Below are 21,040 nucleotides of genomic sequence, written 5' to 3' on the forward strand. Positions count from 1 at the left end.
ATTAAACTGTCTAATGGTTACAAACAGATCAGTTTTTTCCCATTTTTAATTAATAGCATTTTATACAGAAGTTTTTTTTGCTGTGACATGATGTTGAAATGTAACTAAATATTTTTTTCAATGTACCTTATTGCCATAAATACTCACTATTTAACCAAAATATTGAATACTTTTCTTTTTGTGACTGTGTCCTGTATGTGTCTTGGGTTGATTGTAGGTGTATTAACATTGTGTTGTGTCATTGGTCTTTGGAAGTACATTATATAAAATAAACAGGAATATGAGCATGCAATTATAATATATTTATGAATTAACATTTTTAATTATTTTTTTTATTCTTTTAAGTGAATGTTGAATGGAGAGTCATTTCTGAAGACTCATCAGATCTAATTAAAACTGATCACCGAGAATCACCGTCTGGTTCGCTGTCAACATGGTAGAGGCCATAAAGCTTGCAATTCTTCCCCTATGTTTTTATTACCAGGCCAGCAAAACACTCATCTTGAGCTTAGAGAATGAGTGTGCTTGGCTCTGACATTGGTGAGTGCACTGCTGGCGGCACTCCAGATTCAGTAACTGGAGCGTCCAGTCACAGCAGTTTCTCCATCTGAACTATTTTTGATTACAGTGGGCTAAAACAATGGTAGACTGTTAGATAGAGTAAGTTATAGCCTGATGGAGCTGTAACCAGTCAGTATCTGGCAACCCTGCATAAATAGAGAAGTTATTATTATTATTATTATGTTTTTTTATTGCTGCATAGGAGATCAGTTTATTGGCTACAAACCCACCAGCTTCACACAAACGCAAAGACAAAGCAATATACTGCTCCATTATTAACAGAATATTAAACCTAAATATAATATGATGACAAGTGTTTAGATATGACTGTCCTCAATGCACACTAGTGAGAGGTGAAAAAAATCAACAGCCACGGGAGTTTAATGAGTCCTGACGTCTGATTATCATTCCCTGCTTAGAAACAACCTTGCAGATAAAGGCACTTTGGCTCTAGTGAATCATTCAATGACGGTGTCTCTTACCGGAAGCCAGCTGATGTAAGTAGTGGGAGATAATTCAATTTCTGCTAAGTGCATGTCTTGGATTTGGCGAGAACTTTTTACTATACCGTAAATGATGCGGTATTGTAGGTGCTTCTGATTCATAGTAAACCACTGCTCAGTTGTGTGGAAATTGAGCATAGAGTGTAGCGTTAAAAAGATGTGTAGATTTAAAAATACTTTGGTTTCAGTTCCACCAAATTGTTTATATGAATGAGCCACATTTACACAGCATTCGTCATTATTCTCATTTAAATATTGTGTGTAAGTGACTAAACCACAGTGCTTGTAGTGTTAGGGTCTGTGTGGAGTTTTGCAGGTTCAGGTGGGTTGCCTATGGGTTCTATGGTTTCCTCTCACCTCCCAAAAACATGCAGGTGAGTGGATTGCTGCTCTTAACTGCCCCTAGGTGCAAATGAGCGTATTAATGTGTGTGTGCAAGGCACCCTGGGATAGACTGGCATTCTATTCAGGGTGTATTCTCACCTCACACCCCAGTGTTCCTGGAAAAGTGCTCCGGATCCACCACGACCATTACCAGGGTAAAGCTGAAGATTTATTGAAGATAAATGGATGGATGAATGAATGAAAGTTCCTAAAATAAATTCCTAAACAAGCTTCATCGTAATTTCAATATTGTTCAAAATAATCATGAATATCCAGAAGGAGGAGAACATTAAAGCTGTGATCCTCCATGACCTGAACATGACACTGCTGCTCTAACGGCTGTGACGTCACTTCACATGGGGCAAACGAGTGGAAGCGTTCAAGCCTGAGGCTTAAATCTAATGGCTGCTTGACAGGATGTCAGTGATGACCCTTTAAAATATTGTAAACTAATAAACCATATCCTCTACAGCAGGACTCGTCAACTGGTGGACCGGGGTCTGGATACAGACCCAGTAAAATTTCGGCAGGTCGAACCAAAAAACATTGCTGCAGAACCAGTCAGCATATGCAAAAACTCCTTTGGTCCAGTTTTTGAAAAACATGAATCAGCATGACTTCAGATCCTGCTGCTGGTTCTTGCAGTCAATCACATGCTTTTCAGTAAATGATTAACCCGAAAGCAGCTCGTCAAGAACGGAAAGTGTGAAGTGTGGAGACTTTTTTTTTTTTTTTTCATTTACCCTCTCTGCTCTCCCTTACAGAAAAGTCACCTAAATGGTACGTCTGATTCACCTGATTCACATGTCAATATTGCATTTTTAGACACTTCCTGTGTTATGTATCACAAACTTCCACATGTAGTGCATATACAGTACTGTGCAAAAGTCTTAGGCACCCTATTTTTCTTTAGTACAAACTTTGTTATAGATTTTTATTTTATGATTTCTACATTATTGATTTGGTACAAAAACATTTTAGATTTCCAAACATTAGTTTTCCAGCACAAAATTAAATGTTACAGAAAAATGTTTGTACGTCAGTAAAGAAAGCAGCAGATTACATAAGAGACACTTTTCAGACAAAAAAACATAATGAAGGCTGCTGGGTTTTGCTTCAAAAATAACAAGCGAGTGTGACAGTCAAAGTCTCCAGAAGAACTGTGGCTGCTTCTGCAAGATGCTCAGTAACACTTACAGCTCATTTCCTTATAAAACTGCACACATTGTCCCTGAGACTTTTTTTTTCTTTTCAAAGCGAAGGATCGTCACACCAAATATTACTTTGTTTTATTTATTACTGTTTACTGCTCTTTATAGTATTTTTTAAATGGAGAAACATTTAGTTTCATTATTTCTGAAGGCATCTTTGCTCTACAGCATTTCTTTGCATGTGACTAAGACTTTTGCACAGTACTGTATATTTCCTCACGTGTTTTGTGATGTGTTCAAAACAAACAAGGTAGATGACGAAACCAGAAAGTTTAAAGATGACTAAACAGAGAGGTATGCATTTATTCAAAACAGTATCTCATCCGCTCAACATAACCACTGGAATGATCTGATTTACAGCCAGGAATTCATTATTAAGGCTTAATTAAAAGGTAACTGTTGTCGTCACTGGGTCACGTGAGCTGTTTGAGAACATTATGAAGCTGGACGCTCATGGAATTTACTCGAATGCTCCTGAGCTGAGGGTGTATGTTGGCTGAAGCAGCACGGATGAGACTGGATTGAGCTGGATTCATCTGGAGAAGTCTGAACATAACCAGTCTGAATCAGGTACATTTTGTATAGTTTTCTTCTACAACCAATTAGATGCTTCTTTGGGGATGTTTCTTGGATTAGGCGGAAGTTATTCAAAGCCACCCCGGGGCCCCTCAAATCACCAAGTCACGAGGGTGGTCCCTTTAAAGCGCTGCTGAGGGCGGCCGCGCGCGCCGTCACATGACGAGCATGACATAACGAAGCAGCAAACCGGAGAAGCTGAAGCGCGCCCATGGCTACCGCGTAACCACGCGCACGAGCTCGTCCAGACGTCCGGTGTCTCTCAGTGGAGTTGGAGCTTCTCACTGGTTACTTTGAGCATTGCAGCTGCTGCGGTACACACCGGGCGTGATGGTGGACTGCACCTGCCGCACCACAAGACTTTCTTTTTTGCTTTTTTTTTTTTTTTTTAAATGAAGGTGTTTCTACAGGGCACGCGAGGACTCTGAGTGAGCTGCTGGAAGTAAGTGAAGTTATTTTTAGGGTTTAGCGAGAACCGCGCGCGACCGGTCTACTCTGCTCGCGCAGGTGTGTGTGTGTGTGTGTGTGTGGTTGACGATGTGGCTATAACAGATAGTCTCATTAAGCTTCCAGAACGCACTGTTCGCTGTTAACAACACAACAGCACGAGCCCCGGGTTGCTACGAGATGCTTGATTGGCACGCGGCTCCTCTTGCACAGTGCGCGCGCTGCCAACGTCCGCATTCCGAGCGCTGTGGCGCAGATTAAAATTCAAAGCCGGCCGTGTGAGCGGACAGCGGCGGCTTCGTACCGGCTGTGCTGAAGCCTTCTGAAGCGTTTTGTTGACAGGATGGATGATGATTCGAGATAAAAGCCGGGGTTTTAAACCTCAGGCTTCTCTTGAAGAGCAGCACGGCGCCTCTATGTGCTTTTAGTTAGCGAAAGGACGTCAGCTGAAGTACGCTGTGGTACAGCGATGGACATGACGAGTCACTGAGTCAGTTCGCTCGAACTGTCACTTTAAATGAATCGAACGTGGAGATTCATTTGGTTTGAATCATTCAGAGCGTATATAGAGCATCATAAATGTATAATAATACTTGCAGAGCTATAACACTCTCTCTTTCTCTCTCTCTCTCTCTCTCTCTCTCTCTCTCTATATATATATATATATATATATATATATATATATTGTGTAGGCAAAGATTATATAAATGTGTAAATGTGTGTGTGTATGTGTGTGTGTATATATATGTACACACACACACACTTATCCTACACAGGGTTGTGGGGCACCTGGAGCCTATCCCAGGGGACTCGGGGGACACAAGGGACACGAGGCGGGGGACATCCTGGACAAGGTGCCAACCGATCGCTAGGGCACAATCACACACATTCACACACTGCGTACAATTTGGAAATGCCAGTCAGCCTACAATGCATGCATGTCTTTGGACTGGAGGGAGGAAACCCCTGAAGCATGAGGAGAACATGCAAACTCCTCACACAGGCAGGATTCGAACCTCAACCCCAGAGGTGTGAGGCAAACATCCTACTAAGCCACCCTGCCCCCCTATATGTTATATATGTGGTGTTTGTGTGTGTGTGTGTGTGTGTGTATATATATATATATATATATGAGAGAGAGAGAGAGAGAGAGAGACTAGTAATAGACTACATTTTATTTACATGGTGGTTTGAAGGTTAATTATCATATCTTGGCTTTTATCATATCTATCTTATCTAAACACTACACAGTGACTGACTAATAGATCTCATAGATTTGTCCATAGGAAGAAAGAAATAACAAAAACTACTAGCACAAACACAGCACAAGGGTTGGCCGTTCCCAAACTTTGGATCCGTTCTTCCTTATGAGTCGATTCGCTCGATTCACTTAAAAGAGTCTTTTCTCTAGAACCGATTCGTGGTTCTTTCGCTCATCACTACGAGGGCAGCGTATAGAGTAAGAAGCCAGTCCCCGCTCATATACACGGTAGTTTTTCGTTGATGGCGGTGTTTGTAACCCTGCGCGGTTTATTTTAGGTGTAAAAGATGCGAAGGTTAGAGCAGAGAGCGTACAGAAAGGGGCGGACTTTGGTAAGTTGCGCTGTTTTGTTGGTTTTTTCTCTTCAGCACCGGCGTCATCAGTGCTGAAGGTAAAGCGGAACCGAGACGCGCTGTGCTCGAGAAGGATTACGAACTGCGCACGAGACGGACGCAAGCCTGGCCGCTGATCCCTGCGTAAGATATTCACGTCTTTCTTTACGATATTACACTGCTGTTTATTTCACTGCAGGCACGTTTATACCCTGATCATCCACACAGCACGAAATGCAGGTCTTACGACGTGTTATTTTGTTGTTGTTCCTGATCATGATGATCATGATGATAGATGATGATGATAATGTTTATGAATATGTCTGTTGAAAATGCATTTTCGAGACTTCCTCATTGTGAAACAGCTATTATTATCATGTCTATAAAAAAGTTCCCATGAGTGCAGTTTATTGGTATCTGTTCAGGCATGTATTTGAAGTGCTTCGTAAAACTTGTCAGAGGTGTGTGTGTGTGTGTCAGTTTTGTAACTATCACCTGACTACATGGCCTTGATATTTGCCCATCTATAAATATTCTCAGTATTAAAATAATGATATGAATTATGTGTCGGAGGCAATGTGAAAAATGGACTTGCACAGACTTTCATTTTATGAGTTCATAATATTAAAGGCGTGACGTCACGCCACCGCCTTCCTACACCTGACGACTGGGTAAAGAGCGCGCGCGGCTGTCGGTGGAGGCGAGCACGCGCGCAACACGTCGGTCGGGTGCGGCGCGCGCCGGCCACAGAGAGAGAGAGAGAGAGAGAGAGAGAGTAAACAGCACAGGGGTGCGTTTAAATCTGTATACCATACTACACAGTGCTCTATAGCAAACTAGTTCCCCTCAGCTGGGATTGGCTCTGTTGTTGAGCTCTAAAAGCAAAATTGCATGTTAGTGTGTTAAATTTGTTCATTTAGGTGCATCTTTAGAGTCAATATGTCAAAAGGGGTACATTAAGGGAGTGCACCTTTGGTTTAGCAGAGGATAGGACACAAATGTTGCAGGTTGCACAAGAGCATTGCAACTAGTGAGTCTGCTTAGTTACTGCAAGAAAAACAATATCAGATCAATATCAGGTGTCGGTGATACACAGAGCTCGGATATCTGATCCTGCTGAAATTGGTGCTTCCCTGTCAGTCTGTTAGTTTAAAGACTTTACTGTATCTTTTATCTTTTCCCCAGAAAAACTAACATAGGTGTTGTGATATAATTTTGGTGCCAAAGCTGACATACAAGTACTGCTGTAAATCTGGCCATGCAGTTGTAGTAACTGGTTAAATGAATCTGTTATGACAGAAAAAGATCTAACAGAACCTTTTTTTAGACACATTTCCTAGATATCAGTGTTAGTAACTCTATAAAAACAGCATAGTAATTGAAACAATATTGTTCCTGCATTGTTCTTCATGGATATGAATGAAGCTGGCTATGAATGAGTTTATTCGTAAATTGTTTGCAGGAGAACTTACACAGGAAATTTGTTAGTCATGAGAGTATCTCAGTAATATTGCTGCCAATTTGATTTGCATGACTGGTTTTGGTTTAGTCTGTGCTGGTTTAGAGAAAACGTTAAAAAAAAAAAAAAACAGACTAACCAGTAATGGGGCATGAAATAAAACAGACAAAACAATGTACTGGCTGGTCAATAAAATTGTCTGAAATTAAAGTTCTATGAGATTATTGTTATCTGTGTAAAGTGCGGCGTGAAAAAAAAAAACAAGAGTAATGCCTCTTTAAATGTTCTCTAGGACACAGAGCATAGAGCAACAAAGAAAAGGGGAATCTGATTTCATCTAGCCTATTTGCTGAACTTTGTGTTACTAATTCAATCTGAATAATTGAATTAATATGTTTTCATACTATGAGTTTGTGAGCATCTGGAGTCTATTTGACAAATTTATTTATAGATATTGAGAAATCAACATAACTGGTGTTCCTTTTATCAGGAAATTGAGTCCTGATGATGCCACAGCCATTCGTGACCAGGAGTCCAAGAGAGCAAAATTGGCCACGTTTTCTTGGTGGGAGGGATGGTGTTATTCTCTCTTGTCAATCACAGCGAAGCTAGCCAATCACGGGCATCTGTGAGGTCATGTATGTGGAAGAGGGCAGATTGCGCTTTCCTGTGAATGTAATCAGCTGCCCTGTGTCACAGCAGGAACAGCAGTTCAAAAAGATGTAGTGGCTGGCTTCACGTGTCTCAGAGGAAGTTTTTACCCTCTCCGGCTGGTGGCTGTCATGTGATAGGGAAGGACTAGCTAGGGAAGGATACTGGCAAATGACCAAATTGAGTGGAAAAGACTGGAAAAAAATCTGTATCCATACCAGACGTTACCAAAAGTTTTACGTTGGTCATTTCTTAGTACAAAGCATATCTTGCCCCATGTAATGTTTACGCCAGGAACCAGTTCAGGAAATTCTAAGCACGCAATCTGATTTCATGAGAAATTCATTTGAATATAAAGCGATCGTATTTCATTACATATTTTGTAAGTCTCCCTGGTTGTTCTGCCAGTAGACTAATAGTAAATGTAAATGTAAATCTGTGGAGAATTGAAGAACGTATGAAAGCTGACGCTGCTCCTAACTTTAACCTTGACCTTGTACAGTATCTTTTCATACTGCTGGAGATGTGGGAATAGTTACAAATTTGCACACATGACACCACGATGGACCATCATGTAAAGTAAAATCTACATAGACAAGAGATGACTGTAAGCACAGTGGCGGAATAAAATAAAAATCTTTTATTAATCTTAGGGCTTCTTGGCAAGCCAGTGCACTCTGCCCACCACAGCTCAGACACAAATGGCTGTTTTATTGCATTACCAGCGCTAACTTTATTCCAGCTGTGTTTTTGTGGATCTAATGTGATGATATTTTTTATGGTGTGTCATCGTTGCTATACCCAAAGAATAACGAATGCATTTGACATGATGCATGTAAACACTAGACTATATGATAAATGATCTATTTTCTGGTAAATTTCTGGTAAGTGGTGCTACCACACCCTTGCATATAACAAACGCATCTTCTAGTGGTCATGTGTGTGTTTGTGTGTGTCTGAACTTGATGCTTGTGTTTAGAGGCTTCCTAAGAACATGATCAATCAGAGTGATGTAAACATTCAACATTTTGCTAGGATACGGGTTAAAACCACACACAGGAAATAGGTTCTCCACTTCAATCAAATATTGAAATGCGGACTTGAATAGAGATATCACTCAAGCCCAAATGTTTAGACACTCATGTGTTTCCTATTGAGCAACTTTAGAATGACTCATGGGGTGGTTTTCTTCATGGTTTGCACTCAGATCACTACTCAAGGGTGGACAAATGATAAATAAATTCCTACGCTACCACACCAACCAAGTGAAAACTCCAGTGTGCTTCATGTGTTTTGGTAACCTTTGGTGTTGCCTGGAAACCTAAATGACTAGGCTATAAAGTGGTAGCTAACATAATAAATTACCGTATGGTGAGCTGGTTAGCTAGCTAAAAGCATTAATACAGGCTTAGGGAATAGGCTTGGAACGATTGATGATAGAACAAGGAATGGTTGAGAGATTGCATGTATCGAGATGGCTATCGGTCAGATGATTTAAATGGCTGTCGGAAAACATGGTGTCTGTAGCTTTAAGATCGACAAAAATGAGGTGTGTTGTGTCTCGTAATACACACTTTTATGTTTCCAAAAAAACTGACTGAACGCTAATGATTACAGCTACAACCGACCTGTAAACAGCTTCAATTTTTTTTTCGATATAATAATGTAACTTGCACGTGACATGCGTTACTTATGTCTGGCCACGCCCCCTTTTTACTTCCCCTCAAAGCCAAGCAGATATTATCGGTCAATGGGCGATAGTTAGGGAGCACGATAGGACGATGACATGTTACAGACAATCTCACAAACCTATCAGGGGAATAAACGAGTATATTATCATGATGGTCTTCTTACAAAATGCGTAATGTGAAATGTAGTGATCTGTCCTCGCATCACACATAGAAGATTATATTCGATTCTGGCAAGCATCTTTATTTCTCTCAGTATGTTTAACTGGGAGGTGACTGCATGTTGTGTTAGCATCACACTAACATAACTTCACGTCACATTTAAGCATAGCTACATATCAAATCAAAACATTTGTTTTGCGAAAGTTGTTAAGGAGTAGGAGTTTTTCTTGTCCATCAGGCCACTACGAATAATAAAATAATAATCCAGACACGCTGTGTCCTGAGCACCCCTCCTACTGAAAATTTAGGAACTTTAATACAGTCGGTCAGCCTGTATCCACACATGGTGGTGTTACATGTTCATTATTAAACATTATTAGTCTCTGAGCATTTCTTTCTGAGCTAGACGTGTTCACATCCTGAAGAACAATGAGATTAACTGGTCGTCTGCAACGAGCAAAGTGTTGCTGATGTAATGGGTGTCTGCTGCGTGAGGATTTACTGTGTGTGTGTGTGTGTGTGTGAAAACAAACAGCAGTAAAGACAGCCACACTGGCTGTGAGGACCTTCAGAACTAGCTTAGCATAGTAACGGCCGATAATCTGCTACCACATTAAAGTGCCTCACCTGCAAATAACCTGTCTGGTTCAGGAGCGTTCAGGCATCACACTGCTTCGGACGTCAGCTGACTCGCTGTAAGCTGCTCGGAGTTTTGATGAGTCAACAGTGGCAAAGCTACTGATGCAAATATACAGCAAACCCAAGATCACACATCCTCGAGAAGAAAAAAAGGACTCTGGCAGTACCATTTTGCAGGCAAAACCAGTTTTATTGACATTTCTGTGGTTCTTACGTATGTTAAACATATCTAAGTGGAGACCTTTTTCTGTGGGAGTTGATATTTACATTTGTTTGTACAGTGGTCATATTCAAATATATGCATGTTTGTGTAGGTGTGATGACTGCGGTATAGGAGTGTGTCGTGATGCTGTACGATTATTATGACGCAGCTTGTTCAGTTGTTTTGAAATCGGCTTTTCCTGTCCTGGCAGCCTAGATCACATGCCAAGTTTAGTAACATGTGTTTAATCGCACCAGAAGTGCAAGCACTCATATCAGTAACAGGCTATACATTAATTATAATCGCCTAACAGTGTAGACTACGTGCTCATTATAGAAAGATATGTCTGTTCATGTGTCTGTGATCCAAACAGGTCTCAGCTGTAAAACTACGTGCATGTGCGTGGTCACGCATCTGCTGTTCTCAATGTGAGTGCGTGTGTTTACATTCGACGGTGGTGAGCAATGACGCAGGAGAAAAAGCCACGCAGAAGCAGAGGTTGCTGCCATTACTGTGGTGCAGAGACCGAGAGAGGGAGGGAGGGCTAAAATGGGAGAACGGGAAGCTAACCAAGAGGTCGTATACTATAAAAAAAATGAGACAGAGCAAAACTGAAGCGCAGATGAGGAAAGATAAGGATGGTCAGGCAGTGGAAAGACATGGGAGGGGTTTCAGAGTGAGACAGAACAGACACAAGCATATACTCGGCAGTGTGCGCCACAGTTAAACTGCGCAATAAATCAAAATCCTGCTTTTAAACTCCGTCAATGATAATCAGGAATTCTCTGCTCACATAACCAACCTAGAAACCCAGATTTTACCCCACTCAACAGCACTAACCATCCAAACAGCATCACTGAGGCATCATGACTTGGCAAAAATATCATGTTATGATACCTGAAGATGTTTTTATGATATCATCCTATCACATTTAGACTTACTAAGTGTTTAACAAGCAACAAGAGATTAATTACAGATAGTTAAAAATAGTTAATAGTTAATGATACTCCGATCGTGTATACTAAGGACTCAGGTACACAAAAAGAAATATTTTAATGAAAACATAATTATAATGAATGCTGGTTTTATATAAGATTTTGTTATCATGCATGTATACTTTGTGCCTGTGATGCTGACTAGGTTTAACTCCTACTTACAAAGTAAGATGAAGTGAAATGCTCTGTTGAAAGCACATTAGCATTTTGCTAATCATTGATGTGCTAATCGAGATTAGCAGCAAACCTTACGATTTTTTTAAAGAATCATAGCTAGCTTTAACTCTTCAGTACTATAAAGAAAAAAGATTGTTCTATTTATACATGCAGTTCAGTAACATACTAAAAATGATAAGATTCTCACTAAGAGCAATGTTACACGCTAACAACAACACTTGCGTGACATTAGACTTTGCGTTTAATGTACTTTCTTAATACCGACACACTGATGATCTTCAGACTAACCTTTCCAAACACACGTACACATAAAACTTCACACTAACTTACCACAAGCACATCCGGCTTTCTAAAGCTCCAACAGCTTATAAAAAAGATAGTAGCATAACAGGCCGACATCGGATTAGCTACTTTTTACTGAACATTTCACAACCCAACCCAAGTTGTTTTAGAAATCTGTTTTTATTTAGCAAGTTAGATCTCTAACTATCATCAATTAATATGGACAAAAATGGCCTTCTTTAAAAGGAAGAGGTCTTTGAGCTAACTTTGCAAGCATTCAACCACAGACCTCTGCAGCATGGAGGATATTGCATTAACTCTAGATTAACTGCTTCCAACTATATCATTTGAAGATTTTCTGAACTCTCTTTCTATACTATTGATTATATTTTAAAGTTCATTGTGTCACAGTGTTCAAAATGTTGTTTTCCTGTGAGAAACTGGTTCACGGAAGGAGTGCCTGAGGGTTTTTTTTATGCAGCATAAAGCTAATTAGGGTTATAGGTGTAGTGACGATACTCTGAGAAAAGTGTACTGATAGATGCAATTTATCGCAATATTATTACCCACACTCACCCCAACCCTTTCAAAAACGTCATCATATCTATAGTTTACTTAGCTGATTTGAAGCAGCAACCCCTATACTTTCCCCTGACTTGGTTGAAGGCTAGCAGTGTGGGCTAGGCAATATTTGCACTCTACTTTGCACTGAAGCTTTGGTTCCCAAGCACTCAGTGGGAGAGGAATGTGGCCAGGCAAGCAGAGCTGGCACAGTCCTGGACCCCGTGCTCCACTTGATGTGAAATCACATCTCTTTCAAAATGCCCCTGACAAAGAACAACTCTCTACGGGCGCTTCACTCTACCTATTCAGACCACATCTATCAAGACCCGGGCTGTGATTGCATGTGTGCGTGTGAGAGTAAGCGCGAGAAAAGGAAGGGCAGGTTAGAAAGACAAACCACAGCTTTGAAAGTGGCTGCAGTAAAAGAGGGATATGTTTTCACAGAGTAATGACACAAGCTTGACTTGGCAGATACCGTCAAAAATGCTTTGATTGCAAGCAACCAGATAGGACAAGATGTTCCTATTGCACAACCTGTTGCTGCCCCTCAGCAGGGATGGACATCCAAACCCAGCACTACAGAGATAGGACAGAACACAGGTCAGTTGAGGCCTGCCAGACTAGAGCAGCGTTACTGAACTTGTGTACTTTCTAATGGTCTTTGTGGAATACTAGAGAAGCTGTTCGAGTCTCATCTGTGTCTGGGGTCCAATAGAGACTAACTGGCCTGCCAATTGTTGGGTGGGAATATCTGGGTGGAAAGGATGGTCTCTTGTCCCTGTCAGTCAGAGGGACATAAGATAGTCATGGGTGCCTGTTATCTCATGTGTAACTTAGTACTCTCCTCAAAGTGTGTTCGGCTGTCCTATGATGTTGCATGAGTGGTTTCATGTCTGGAAAAGAAAGCAAGTATTAGCTTTTGTGCAAAAAGTGGCAACTAGCTAGTAGGTGTGAATTATTCACTCATGCATTCTTCTTCAGTAATGGCTTTATCCCTGGTCAGGGTTGTGGTGGATCCAGATCCTATCCCTGGAACACCAGGAGTGAGGTAGGAATACACCCTGGATGGGCTGCCAGTTTATTGCAGGGTATAATGCGCACACACATTCATACTCATTCACGCATAAGAGCAATGTAGCACAGTCAGTCCACCTATTAGCATGTTTTTGAGAGGATCCTTGAACTGTGAGGTGGCCGCTTTGCCACCCTGGGTGGGAATTAGTAGCAACTAAATTTATAAAAATGTTTAAAAATTCCTCTTAAAAGCTCCTACTTCATAGTCACCAATGGTAAACAAACTGCAGTCTGGTTCATGTTGAAATTTGTAAAAGTTCCTCTATCCATTATTATGGAGAGCCAAGTGCCAAAGACGCTCTGGTGTCTCGCAGTTTGGCCAGCATTAACTAAACATTTCTCGTAATATGAAATAATCATTGGCCCTTCCATCAGAACATCTTGTGTTGTTCTGAATTAACGGTAATGGGTCATTTTCAGACTTTGGCAGAGCTTTACTTTGGAAATGAGGACACAGTATTAACAAATTCCAACGTGTTGGACTGTTGATGAGTCCTCAGCGGTACAAAAAGAAGCCGAGCGGCGGGGTCGCTTGTTTTCTTGGAGAACAAGGCCTTGTGGGGCAAGTGGAAATCAGGTCAATTCCACTGGGCCATCTCACTCACAGTAAAAGCGAGCCTCATCCCGTATTTAAAACCACACCATCCCTCTCTGTCTCTGTAAAGAGTCTGATGGATCTGAATGCTGCGTAAAAGGAAAGCACACAAACAGATCAATGGGACCCATTTGCAATGCGAACAGCATGTAGTCCGTCACTTCGCTGAGCCTGATTTGCAACCTCATTTCTGTTCTCTGGGCTTATCACGTCTCAGGCTCAGCCATATCTGTCTTTTAATTCTGGAGCAGCCGTGAAACAGCTGAGTCATGGCCCTAGTAAACATCTGGTGATGCAGTAGTGCTTTATAGAGTCACGGCCAGGGCAGTTCAAACAAATGATACCCCATAAAGTACCCTAATATGGCCAAAGAGCCTGGTATGGAAGACTGCTCTTTATTTTAAGATCGTGTTTATATAATAAGTACAAAATCACACACCTTCACTTTGTGTGCTGCTCCTTGAATAATAAATCATGTTTATGTCCAGTGTCTAATCTGAACAACTATAAAAGATTATTAGACAGCTACAGGCTGAGCCTCGGTGCCAGCTTTCATCATGGGGCAAATAAATGTCAAACTGACAAGGGCGTGCCATACAGTAAGGTGCTACACTATAATTATAGGGCAGCTTTAGACAGGCTTGTAGTGAAGTGTGAATCGATAGGCTAGACTTTTGTTTTATGAATGTGCCAGTTGTGTTGGAATTGCTCTAGTTGTTACTAGGTCTGGGTGATATTGTGATTTATTCCACTTAATTCTCTATTCTGATCGGTCAGAAGGTGTTGTGTCAGCTGAATGTAACAGGTTTATATTAAGGTGCTTGTTCTAACAGGCCATTGTTTCTATAGTAACTACTACAACAGGGACTTGTGTTTCAGACTCTCTACATAAACTGATTTGCAGATGTGTCTAACTGTTAATAAGGTGAAGTTTTTTGTGAAGAGATTTACATTTCACATTTCTGGAAGGAGTCTCCAGTGTCAGCGTTTTGTAACAGTCAGAGGTAATGCTGTAACATCAAGTTTTCTGACATGAGAAAGGGAAGGACGAGTTTGTACTTTGTGGTTTCTCATAACATGACAGGCTGTGTTTATGTCTTATTAACCTCAAGAGAGTATGAAAAGAGAGGTTGAAGTGGTAAATCATAATCACTGGCAAATTGTTGTGCTATAAAAGAAATAAATCACTTCAGAATGTGCTGTTATGGGAAGATAATCAACTTAATAGATTAATTTCCTACAGCAGCATGTCCCTTCATGTTTTAGTATTTACATAATACTGATAATGTGATATATTTCATTAGAATAGACATTTCTGGGGGTATTGCACACATTGTCAATACTTTTATAACACTGACCATTACATTGTTACTCAGAGAAACTATTAATTGATACTAAATATTTCTGGGGTAAATAGTTTATTTTGTGGAAGATAAATATAAATGAAGGCATAATTTCAGACAGATTTGAACATAATTCAGTCTGCAGTTCTGTGACTATATTCAAGGAGTTTCATTATTTTTATTTGTATTTATTTACTTATTAATTAATTAATTAATTAATTAATTAAAGTTAGTTGTCAGTACTCACCCGCTCGCTAGTTCTATGTGAAAAGCGGTGAAGGCTAACACGAATGATACTTAGGTCAAATTTATTAACACAAAACAAACACAATTTCTCATTTAAAACAGACTTTTTTAGTACTTCCATTAATTAACAAAAAAAAACTTGGCTGCCCTACTGTACTATGTCACTCTACTGGTAATATATAGTGTATTGTGAAATGATCAAATGTTGTTACACTGTATATCTTGCTTTGTCACCCATCCCTAGATCTACAGCAGTTCAGTGACATTTGAGTAAAGAGAGGAGGTCATGCTGCTTAGTTCTCTTTCTCTGTTCTCACTATTTGCCAGACCCTGGGTTACTGTGTAGCATGTTTTCACTGAGGCTTCTCTTTTCTCCAGTCTCTCTCTCTCTCTCTCTCTCTCTCTCTATTTGTGTCTCTGTTCCTGATCGTCCTACATTTTATAAAAATGGACCTGGCATGCCCACCATATTTAGCCACACTGCTGCTGATTCTCTCTCATGAACAGGGATATTTCTGCCTTACAGTAGAGTAAGGGAAGGAAAGGAAAGGCCATAGCACAGCACATAGCGTAAATCTAATAGCAACAGGAAAAGAAAGACATGCCAATTTTGTTAGTATAAAAATACGGGTTATTTAATGGGCTTTATCGTCATGTAAGTAAAGCATTGAGATTTTGACCTCAAATATAAAGGGAATATAAATATTATTATTATTATTATTATTATTATGAGCATAGATGTAGAAGATAATGCTGTTAACAGGCAGATGAACACATATAATGTTCATTGTTCATTGTTAAAAGCGCTATACAAAAAAATAATAAAATTGAATTGAATATAACACAAAAAAGAACATTAGTACTCCAGCATTTTTTAAAAAAACTGAATCTCTATTTGTTGCATCTCTGGTGTATATGATTATCGTGAATAATAATTTCATCATACTTTCCTGTGCTGAAAAAAACAAACAAACAAACAAACAAAAAAACAAAACAATTCACTTAAAAGTCACTTATAGTGCAAGCAAGGGCAGTTATTGTATTCTGTGAAAAAACATTTAAAAACTGTGACTAAATTACGCAAAATCAAAACTTAAATTATACTTATATAGACTTATACTTAAATAATATAGCTCTAAGTTAATTAATGATAATAATGTTAGGCTATTTGGTATTGCAGGAGGATAATGAGATGTTTCGAAGTTACATATTTATGTTTATTCATAGATCCTGCAAATTTAGATTTTTAATGGCTTAAAATTACGTTATGGACTACTTTATGAAATAAAAAAGTTTAAACTCCCGTATCATTTTTATCCAGAAATGTTTTTTTTTTATTGGCGTAGCAATTAATCTTTATGTTTTTATTATCATGGTGCGTCCCATCGCACTGTTATACAGCCATATCCCTAATCTCAACATTCCAACTCAACATTTCTTCCCCATCATGAGCTCATCGGCATCACGCCGCTGTTACATCAGCCTGAAACCACGCTGACGCAACCTGTCAGTGATCTGGCAGTCTGGTCATCATGACCATGCACTATTCTCTCCAGTTCTCTCGCTCCAGACTGGAGTGGACAACCAATGCCTGCCTCCACCTAGTGGCTGTCTGCAGTTTTACACACACACACACACACACACACACACACACACACATACACACACACACACATTGCTAATCTTTGCTCTAGACATGTAGGCAGCTGCCTGGCACACACTGTAAGAGCGAGTCGATAATGCAGTTGTAGGCAAACAAATCCACGCACATACACACGCACACACACACACACACACACACACTCTTAACACATAAGTCGTATGTACACACAGATGGCTGAACAAACACCTTTGCATTCACAAAGTTATGTACAAACAGCGTAATGATTTATATTTATTATTTATTGTTTTTTTCCTCACAGTGAAATGCAAATGTACACACAGGACAGAAGTCCAGTGGCTTTCAGTGTATGTCATGTCTCTGTTCCTTCCTTGTTAAGTTTCAGTTCTCTCACTCTGTTTTTTTTATAAGTGTTACTGTTAGTATTGAGAAAACTGTGAATGTATTAGGACATATAATATTGCAGTATTCAATGGCATGATGTATGTTGATATTGAGGTTGTGCTTAGAAAGCATCACCATTACACAATATTATGAAAAGAAAATTCAGTTCAGAAGTTCACATATCTAATTTTCAACATTTAAACGAAAAATGTATTGGACAAGGATAATAATTTGTACAAAAATAGAATTTAACATCCAGTCAGTTATTTGTTACAATTAGTAACAGTGGAGTTAGAAATGTACTGTTACTTTATGGTGTTCAAGATACTCATGATAAACTGTTCTGAGGATACTCATGATAAAGTCTTCTAATAGTATTGTTCTAGTATTGTAATTGGAGCTGCAACAATTAGTCGCCAAACCTGACAGCGTCAGTAATGAAAAATCATGGAGGTAGATTTTGATAGTCTTTATAGTTTGCTTAACCAAGAAGAAAAAAAAAAACAGTGTTGCAATGCAATAGTATGTATTCCTCTGTAAAAAAAAAAAAAAAAAAAAAAGTAATGTAATACAATAATGAAGCTGTTGAGGGCAGTGTTGCTTCTGTTTCTCTCTGCGATACTGATGTGTGCCGCTTGTTTAAGAAATGAAGTGGGATGTGAAAACTGGAATTTGCTGATAACGGTTAATTTTTCTTCATATAAAGTTCATCTTGGTGAACTTTAATCCTGCGAATTTGCAAACGTCAGAAGAATGAGCTGATAGAAAACAAAAGTGTGGATTGTGCATCCTTTTTTCGGTAGAGAAAAAAAAAAAACAGAAATATAGCCGCAAACTGCGGGGTCCAAGCACCATTCGCAAAAACTGTGCCCGTAAAAGGCCAGTTCTTGCCATGAAACACTAAAGAAACCATAGATGAACATTCTATTCAGCTTTCATGATGGGTTGATCAATACTAACATTGTGAAAAGCTCATTGTCCTCAATGACTGAAGACTGTTAGATTATACTTGTTATTTCGAAGTTATTTGTGACTGCCTTCGAGCACTCTAGAAGCCTTTTTTCAAACACACATACATACATACACTTCCCTTTGGTCACTCTCTCTCTTATTTTCACTCCACACAGAGGGAGGTAATAGCCTATAGCTATATATAGAATAATAAGGAATAGCAACTTGCATGACTGTAGAGAACAATAGGATATGTGTACTCTCTGTAAGACAGCAGGAAGTGATAAATTGTCTACAGAGGAAGTTGGAACAACAGACATGACCCTACACATATGCACACACAATAAACATTTACATCGACTTCCATTTACTGTAACTGACCAATAGGTAGCATATGGAAGTACTCATCAACATTATGTGCTTTTGAGTTTTTTCTCAGTGAACTTCTCTCTCACTCTATGTTTTTTCCACTTTCATGGTGGTTTCCTTCTTCTCTTAGTGCTACTGCATCATATATAAATATATACATATAGTACACAGGTTAAATGTCATCAAACCCTACTTTAAAGGTCACACAAGTGTAATGGAAGTAGGTTATTTTGTATTAGCTCTCAGTTTTGATGGGCAGTGTATTTGGCCTCACAGTCATGACATGGCAGCAGTGGATTGGATGAAGCATCTAGGTCATTTCACACGAATTCACAAAAAGTCCTTGGCCATCTCTTCTGGGAAAGAGTGCATGAGTCATTTTATATTAAACTTCCTTCATTATATTTCCCCCTCCTGCACAAAGACTTCTGATCTAAGGTAAACAGTGAACAGAATGAGACAGACAGAGAGAGAGAGAGAGAGAGAGAGAGAGCAATAGACAAAAAGAGGTGCAAGTTTAACTACCTATTACACTGGTATAGTGAAGAAAGCAGGCACTTGATGTATAAAAGAGGAATCACTCTTCATGTGTCTCCCTGTTTAGGAGACACATTTGTTCGGGTTCTGTGCCAGTGACCGGAAGGTTGTGAATTTGGTCCTTGAGCAAATCCCAATAAAGATTGGATTCAGCATCACTCGTAAGTTCAGTTTAATTCAGTTTTATTTATAGAGCACTTTTAATAATAGACATTGTCACAAAGCAACTTTACAGTAATCCAGATCTAGATTTAGATCTTGAATGAGTAAGCCAGAGGTGACAGTGGCAAGGGAAAACTCCCTGAGACCTCATGAGGAAGAAACCTTGAGAGGAACCAGACTCAAAAGAAGTAACAGACATTGCTGTTGCCTCTGGAGAGTGTTTGTAGCTATAAAAGTTAGTTTGCACTGCTAATCTGCTAACAAAGCTAATATGAAATCTAGCACATAATGAAAGTGATACAACCTATTTTTTCAGGTGCTTTCACTCTATTAAAACGTTGGAATATATTTTAAACAGAAGTAAACCATATAGTGACAGTCACACCCATATGTGCTTGTTCAACATCCCATTCCAGATTTACTCTCCCTTTGCTGTTATAATAACCTCCACTCTTCTGGGAAGGCTTTCCACTAGATTTTGGAGATTGGCTGTGGGGGTTTGTGATCATTCAGCCCCAAGAGCATTAGTGAGGTCAGGTACTGATTTCGGGTGAGGAGGCCTGGGGTTCAGTCAACGTTGCAGTTCATCCCAAAGGTGTTCAGTGAGGTTGAGGTCAGGGCTCTGTGCAGGACACTCAAGTTCTTCCAACCCAACAAGCCATGTCTTCATGGAGCTCGCTTTGTGCACAGGGGCACTGTCATGCTGGAACAGGTTTGGGCCTTTTAGTTCCAGTGAAGGGAAATTATAAAGTTACAACATAGAAAGACATTCTATAAAGTTGTGTGCTTCCAACTTTGTGGCAAAGGTTGAGGAAGAACCACATATGGGTGTGATGATCAAGTGTCCACATACTTCAGACCATATTTAACTTCAGTTAACAACATATTTTTTGCCCTTTTGGTTTCCTGTATCAGTTTTGAAAAAGAAAAACGATTTTGACCTTAAAGATTAAATAGGCCTACAATGAAGTGTCAAATCTAACACTATAATCTCACAAAATAAACCTATAAATTTAACAAAATAATGTTAATGCTGATGATCATTAGAAAGTGATTAAATACACTGGGTTTTTTTGACTGGCGCTCACCTGATTGACAGCTTTCACTGAGCAACATCAAAAGTGAAAATGTTGGACATTAGATAACCACTTTACAAAAAGACTACATCATAATGTACTTTTATGGGTTTTTTTTTAAAAAATCTATTCACTGCACATAATTGCACTTAATCACTTAAATCACTTAAAAATCCACCATCCAGCTGAATTTTCACAATTGCTTCAGTTCCTGATTGCACAGCTGATAATATTATTACACCCTCCCTTACACTCCTTAAACCTTAAATGGTGGAAATGCTCGTTTTCCTGTCTTTTTAACACCAGATACAAGTTCTGGATGATTAAATCTTTATGACGATATTTTAAAATGGTAAATCACAATCAACATCTTACAAGCCTAGTGTCCAGTTTTTTATTCTAAATTACATATGACTTATGGAATGGCACCAAACGCACATCAGTTGCCATTCAATTTATTAAAAGGGTATTAAGACAAGTATGTGTATCCAGTAGGGGTATACGAAGGGATATTGAAAGTATTATTAAACTCAGAGGTTCAATTTTAAATATTAGCATACGTTTTGTTACCCATTGTGATACATATTA

At 39.3% G+C, this 21,040-nt stretch overlaps 1 long non-coding RNA gene across 4 annotated transcripts in view; it reads left to right on the forward strand.

Moving 5' to 3' along the window:
* Window positions 1-3,138: 3,138 nt before the first annotated feature.
* Window positions 3,139-21,040, forward strand: part of LOC117599461 (uncharacterized) — a 58,830-nt gene continuing 40,928 nt past the window's right edge. For 2 of the 4 annotated variants that reach the window (XR_008304656.1, XR_008304653.1), the window contains exons 1-2: window positions 3,139-3,677; window positions 4,459-19,375. This is a non-coding gene — a long non-coding RNA (uncharacterized LOC117599461). The remainder of the gene's footprint in view (window positions 3,678-4,458; window positions 19,376-21,040) is intronic. The other 2 variants (XR_008304655.1, XR_008304654.1) reach the window with 2 other exon arrangements.

The sequence above is a fragment of the Pangasianodon hypophthalmus genome, chromosome 18, assembly GCF_027358585.1.
Source record: "Pangasianodon hypophthalmus isolate fPanHyp1 chromosome 18, fPanHyp1.pri, whole genome shotgun sequence".
In the NCBI taxonomy this organism is placed as follows: Eukaryota; Metazoa; Chordata; class Actinopteri; order Siluriformes; family Pangasiidae; genus Pangasianodon; species Pangasianodon hypophthalmus.